The following is a 7,558-nucleotide window of genomic DNA, read 5'->3' on the forward strand; positions in this document are numbered from 1 at the left end:
AAAGTTTTACTGTACTTTTAAGGCCTAATTTCTTTTGGAAAAACCCTTGTATATGTTCACTGACCCAGAAATTAAACTCACAGAGTTAGTGGAAAGAAACAAAATATGCCAAAGAATTGCTAAGACTTGCTACCTCCAAACTAGTCCCTAACCCCAATTCCCAGGGAACAGACATGGCAAATACTGGCACGCCCTTATGGTGTTGACTTTCTCATCCTACTCTATTTGTTTATATGTACTTATGCAATAGGAAAATGTAATTGAGTGAGGTTCATGGGTGGGCATGCAAGGGAAAATTGGTATAACTCTTGAATTTTTCACCTCCAGGCCCTCAGATTCCTAGCATTTAAGCTAAACACATTTTCTCACCATCTACAAATGAAAACAAAATATTGTATGACATTTTTGTATAACTTAAAGGTTAAAATTGAGTTAGACACTTTTGAGTATAATGAGGCCAATTCATTTTTTCCCTCTCCATGGAAGCAGGAAGCAAGCTGGGAAGCTTAATATTGGACAGCCAGAAAGTTTTAAGGTTGGTTGGAAAACTGAGCTGTCCTGCACAGGAGATGAATGACTTTGCCCAAGGCTCTGATTACAGAATTTATGGACCATGTAACATGAAGTCCCAGATGATGGGAATGGGGGTTGGGGGTGGGTAGATAGCTTGGCAACAATGCTAGTAACACATGCAACACACATATAGCAAATCCATTGGAAGTCTCATTGCGTCATTTTTGAAGTAACACAAGAGAACCTACTTTACCCATAGAGACCACCAGTTCCGGCAAAGCAATTCTTTCCTTCAATCCACTGAGTGGGAAAATGTTGAAGAGGTGGAGGTTAGGAGAGTTTTATTTAATTTGGGAATCATTTGTATCTTCCTAGTAGTGAAAGGAAGAACGAGGTTCAATCATAGGTAGGGTTCTATGTTCTTTTTAATGAGAATTTTCATGGGTGTTTAGATTCCATTTTCATCAATCTTTTCTTTAGCTTTGTAGTTGAACTCTAGATTAGTACTTTTCAAATCGCAGACAGAGGCAGAGGTTGCCATTGCAGTCTTCAAAGTCAGTTGTAAACTTTAACACCCTTTTCCCACTCTGTTTTCCTCTACGCTTTCTGGGGATTGAGCTGTAGTGACTAACCTCTAATTCTTTGGAATTTGGGAATACTGACAAGGCTACTCCCAAAGATAGTGCTGCCTGGAAATACAGGTGCCTAGATCATATTGCCTAAAGGATTCAAAATCTTCACCTCCTCTATTCAGAAAGAATGTCCTAGAACACTCTTCCTGATTAGGAATGCTTGCATACAGTTGCAAACATGTATACTAGGGTACATGATTTGTAAATCAACATTACTGTTCCTGTATGGGGAATGGGGTGCAGAAATCCATCCTTCTCTCTCTTTTATTGTACTATGGAAGAAGGTACAAGGGAAAAGGTGGAGAAGAAATCAGAGAGATTATGTGTGTGAGACTAGCTTGCTTTTACAGGCCAGGAATTGGGGGTAGTTTATCTTCAGTAAGCCAATTATTAAGAGTTCTCTGTGTTCTATCAGTTGTCTACCAACAATGATTTATGCCTAGTAATTAGGTTAATGGGGGGAACTCCTTGTAAAGGGGAGAACTCCTTGGTTCAGAGAACTCTTGAAGAGCCAGGACCCCTCTGTGCACTGCCTTAGATTCTAAAACCCTTTGGATTAAATTTTCAAAATACCAGGAAAATACATTCTTGCCTAACTTTGTTTCTCTATCGCTGGACAAGAGTCTGTCACTTCTTTATTTTAAGATATATATAAGAAAGAAAGTGGTGGCCTATTTTCAAAATGGAAAGGGGAAGTTAAAGATGAAAAATACAAAATAATGAAGCAATCCCTACAGTATCCAGCAAAGCTTAAGGCAACAAAAACTTGTCTAATCAACCAGCTATTTGGGAGTTACCAATGATCCCCAAAAAGGAAGCAATTGCTTCCTTGGAGTCTATGGAAGCCTGACTGCTCACGTAAGTTCACCTTACATATACAATGCATTTCCAAAACTTGTCATTTCTACCTCTACAACATCCCTTATATCAATCTCCTCTCTACTCACACAGCTGCCCCCCTTGTTTAAGCTTTCATTTGTTGTTTGTCCTTCGTTTTCAATGAGGACCAGTGACATCATGGGGTAATATCTTGACTTTTGGGTGAATTGGATTTAAGTGAGGCAGAGTTGTAAAGTCATCAGCCTCTCTCTTCCAAAGTTATTGAAGTCCAATGGCAAGACAAAAGTCAAGATGACTGGTGATTGCCCAGGATGCAGTGGATGACCTTGGCGTCTTTGATGTCTGACCAAACTCTAAGCACTCCATAGCACCTGCTTCAGCCCTCTTTATGGCTGTTGGAACAAACTGTTCTCATCTATCCATTTCCCGGGGGGGGATCCTCACATGCTTGGGGTGGACACCTCCTTAATTCACCCACTGGTTTGAGGCTTATCAGTTACCCTCAACCTGGTTTAGCCTGTTCACTGTGACAGTTTACCGGGGTGTGGCCACTGCACATGCTTTAGCTTCCTGGAGCCACAAGTGACATTTGAGTACCAGCTAGACACAAAAGTAGAGGGGCAGCTCAGAAAAGGGCTCAGCAAGCTCTCATACCAGACATGCTAGTCCTCCTTGAACACCCCATACACTTCAGATCTTTTGCTTAGACCTCTACAATAGCCTCCTTATTGATCTGACTCAAGCCTCTCCTTTCCAAGCCATCTTCCACACAGCTGACAGTGATTTTCCCAGTCAGCCCATGTCACTGGCCCTTCTCCCTTCCCATCCAATATACACTAGATAAATTCCAGTGGCTCCTTATTACCTTTAGGATCAAATATATACTCTTCACTTTGGCATTTAAAAACTTTCACAGCCTAGTCCCACCCATTTTATATTATTCCCCTTCTTTATCTCAATGGTCCAACCAAACTGGTCTTCAATACAATGAAAATACTTAAATATGAATAGAAAATTAAAGCATGATACCACTCATTATGCAGAACTAGGTTAAAAAAATATGGAATGAATTCAGATTGAAAACTTTCTGTTGAGTTGAAACGAGAAACAATTGACTTTTGCTTATTTTTTTGCATTGTACATGGTGAATATCTACACAAACAGAAACATGACTTTTTTTTTTTTAAGGCAGTTGGGGTTAAGTGACTTGCCCAGGGTCACACAGCTAGTAAATGTCAAGTGTTTGGTCTGAGGCTGGATTTGAACTCAGGTTCTCCTGACTTCAGGGCTGGTGCTCTATCCACTGTGCCACCTAACTGCCCCAAAACATGACTTCTGATAAAAACTGTTATGTTTACGGACTCATATGACCTATTATTTGGCTGTTGTATTTTGGGGCATTTAGGTAGCACAGTGAATGGAGCCGGGCCTGGATTTATGAAGATTCTTCTTCCTGAGTTCAAATCCGGCCTTGGACACTGTGTAAGCCTACTAGCTGTGTAAGCCTAGGCAAGTCACTTCACCCTCTTTGCCTCAATTTCCTCATCTATAAAATGAGCTGGAAAAGAAATGACAAACCACTCTAGTATCTTTGCCAAGGAAACCCCAAATGGGGTCACAACGAGCCAGACAGCACTGAAATGACTAAACAGAAACAACAAACCAACAATTATTATTTATAAATTTACTCAACCCCCCAAAATAAAATCATGCATTTTAAAAAATAATCAAGTATATTCAATTGTGTGGCTCTCAAGAGCAACAAAAAAAAAAGGTTCTTTTATGCCATTAATAGCAGAAAATTACAAATGTTTATTTTATCTTTACAGAATCTTTTGAAATTTCTGCTGTTGTGTATGTTTCATAGGGTACACAACAGTGCATGTGTATAATTTATAAATAAACATGCATATACTAGGGCTACACTTCAAAAAATTTTTTGCTGATAGGAGAAAATGATTTAAAAAGTTTAGAAGACACTAGGCTAGACAACCAGTGCAGTTGAGTCAGCTTTTAAAATGTGTTATTTTCTATATTACCTGGACCCTAAATCATCAGTTAATTATCCACTCTCCTGCTACAGTTTGCATGTAGAGAACTAGCCAAAAGTGGGTTTAAAATCATGACAGGTCCAGGGAAGGAATTAGAGGCAATCTTTTACACAGATTTTATGAAAGATGTAAGAAAAATCATCAGTAGGGACCAATTCCTTTTATTGCATCAAAATGAAAAATATCCATTATTAATGTAGAATTACAATGTGTTTACTTAGAAAAGTAATGACAGCACTTTTATCTTTATGACGTGTTCATTTTGAGATTCATCAAACTGTTTTTCAGAAAGCATAAGTGCTTATTATTTCACTGTACATCAAAAGAGATAAGCAATTTTTAAAAGAGGCAAAAAAAGACACTTCAAATATGAAAAGGGAAAAAATATTAATTTGACAAAGCAAAACCCTAGAAACTCGAAAAAAAAAAGCAGTGTGCTATGAGGTTTATGTGAGATGCTCTCCTATAATAATACTTATCCAAATAATTGCTAAGAAATCCCACCACAAATACAAGAATAATTGCTAAAAAAAAAATTCCATGCCAAGTAATGTTCGTATAAATGTATTAGATATGAATAAAGAGGGTAGCACTATTTAGAAACATTCTCAAATAAGAGATAAAAGTACATAAAAATGAATCTCATTTATTCAAGTGCTTAAAGCATTACCCTGACTAGGTTTTGTTTTAACAATTAAGAAAGCAAATAGAAAATGGACAGTTTAGGATGTGAAACTTTTTGGACCTAAGGACAATGGGTATTGAAAGGGGGGAAAATCAGTTGTAAGGTGGTTGTTGTTTTTTTTTCTTCTGATCTTTCCTGGTTGGTCAGAAAACCTTCTAAACAAAAGTGCAATATTCCTTTATTCTAGCCTCAGAAATTTCCAGGATCCTTGGGGACCACATTATTTAGTTTTTTCAATATGATAGTTCATAGATTTTTACAGTTGAAAGGAAGGGAGCGTAGATATCTTGTAGAATCAGAATTTTAGAGCTAGGTAACTTTGAGAGCCTTGTAGTCCGACCCTCTCATTTTATAATTGAACTAATGTGGGGTCTAGTTAAGTGACTCACTCAAAAAGTCATACAGGTAGTTTGTGGCAGAGATAACACTACTACCAAGAATAACTATCATTTATATAGCACCTGCTGTGTGCCATACATTGGGTGATGCGCTTTATAAAAGTTATTTCATTTGATCTTCACAATAACCCTGGGAGGTAAGTGCTATTATTACCCCCATTTTACAGTTAAGGAAACTGAGGCAAATACAGGTTAAGTGACTTGACCAAGGTCATAGAGTTAATAAGTGTCTGATTCCAAATTTGAACTCAGGTGTTCCTGACTCCAAGCTTACCTACTCTACCACCTAACCTCCTCTAAGCTCCTGAGTCTTAGCACACTTGATCTAGGTATAGTGCCAAAGCTCTAGACCTGATGTCAAAGGACAAGGCTCGAAATCCAATTTTTCTATTAGCCAGGTGACTAGGCTTAACTTCTTTGGGCCTCAGTTTTCTCATCTGTAAATTGTATTTTTTTTTGAGGGGATAGGTTCCAGATAAGTGATTTCATTAATGTAGGGAACTTCCAGTATGGAAACTTTCCCCCAATGATTCAGATCATTGGATAGAATATATTTTATAGTCTTAGAGGATTGCCCAGTCCCCTAACTAGTATGTGTCAGACCTAGGACATCAACCCAAGGACACTGTTGGGTGTGTCATCCTGGGGGTATCAAATGTAGATGAGAGGGAAGATACATCGTTGGGCAAATATACAGAGATAAGAACTCTGTCTAACCCCTGGGAATGCTAGCTTTGGGCTTAAGCTTAACAAAAAAAGATGTTATTGATACATGTTACTAAAACTGCCCCAAAGTAGAGCAGAATAAATAAATCCATCCTAGATATAGGATGAACCAATAGTTTTCTAGAGGGAGGAGATGTGGTAAAGGAACAGAATCTCTCCCCCTTCCCACTATTTCTCTTCAGGGACTATATTTGAGGAACCATAACTGAGGACAGGGCCTAGAGAAAGTCAGGCCTAAAGTGAGGAATTAGGAACCGAGTAGCACCATCCTCAGGAAGGTGGGAACGAGAGAGAGAGAGAGAGAGAGAGAGAGAGAGTAATTCTTTGCCTAAAAGCCCACCAAACACTGCTAAATAACTAACAGAGAAACAGAAACATACCAAATTATAAATAAACACATTAAAACCACAATGAAAAAAAAGTATTGTTTCAACCCGCCAAGTCTTTCTTTCTTCATGCTAAATTATTCCAGTTCTTCAATTCATCCTCATAGGACATGACGTTGAGGCCCTTCACTAGCCTGGTTGTCTTCCTCTGGATACTCTCCAGCTTCTCACTGTCCCTCTATTCCAGATATATTCTGGAGCACACCATATTAGTCCTGAAAGCTGTGCCTCTCCATCTTAATGCAGCCTAAGAATTTTTGGTAGCTACTTTATAATGTTCAACCATAATGAGCAAATTATAAAATCCACTAAAGCCCCAAGATCTTTTTTTCAGTTGACCTTGGTAGCCATGTCTCTTCCTTGTTGTACTTATGAAATTGATTTTTTTTTTGGAAGCCAAGTATAGATTTTATCCCTATTAAATTCATCTTAACTGAATTAATGTTTGAGTCAAGATTTTAAGTCATTACAAAATGTTCACATCTGTCTAAATTCCATCTTTTGCATATTTGGTTAAGGGTGGCATTTATGCTTTTTTCTAGGTCATTGATAAAAATATTAAGTAGTATAGGGCAAAGCACATATCCCTGGGGCACTCCACTAGAGACTTCACTTCAAGCTGACATTGTCCAGAGCTATATTTTTGGTCCAGGTCCAAATCCAATCAGCTATACTATCAGATAGTATTTATCTCTCTATCTTGCCATAAGGTTAGCATGAAAGACTTTTATCAAATGCCTTACTTAAATCAAGGTAAAATGTTTCTAGAGCATTCCCTTGATCTATTAGATTTGGAGGAAAAGGAAACTATTACCCTTGCATGACTTCTTCTAGGTGATGTCAACTGGGTCCTACGACCTTTGCTAATAATAATAGTGTAGAAACACTTTACAAATGTTATGTCATCTGATCCTCACAAAACATCCCTGAGTGATAGGTGCTATTATTATCCCAGTTTTACAAATGAGGCAGACAGATATTAGGTGACATGCTCAAGATCACACAGTCAGGAAGTGTTTGAGACAAGATTTGAACAGAGGTCTTCCTGATTCCAGATCTAGCTCTCTATCGACTGTGTCACCTAGTTGCTTATTTTAATATGTTTGCTTGGGACCTGAGTCAAGCTCATTGGTCTGTAGTGTGCATACTCCAAATTTTTCCTTTCATTTGAAAAATATGTGCATTTGACCTTCTTTGGTCCTTTAGTACTTCTCCAGATCTTTTAAACTTGCAGTAATCAGAGCTGCCAGATCATAGTTATTTTCTATGCTCTCTAGAAAATACACCCACCCACCCACACCCATACCCACACACACCCACACAGTTT

The sequence above is a fragment of the Vombatus ursinus genome, unplaced genomic scaffold, assembly GCF_900497805.2.
Source record: "Vombatus ursinus unplaced genomic scaffold, bare-nosed wombat genome assembly UNPS02015175.1, whole genome shotgun sequence".
NCBI lineage: Eukaryota > Metazoa > Chordata > Mammalia > Diprotodontia > Vombatidae > Vombatus > Vombatus ursinus.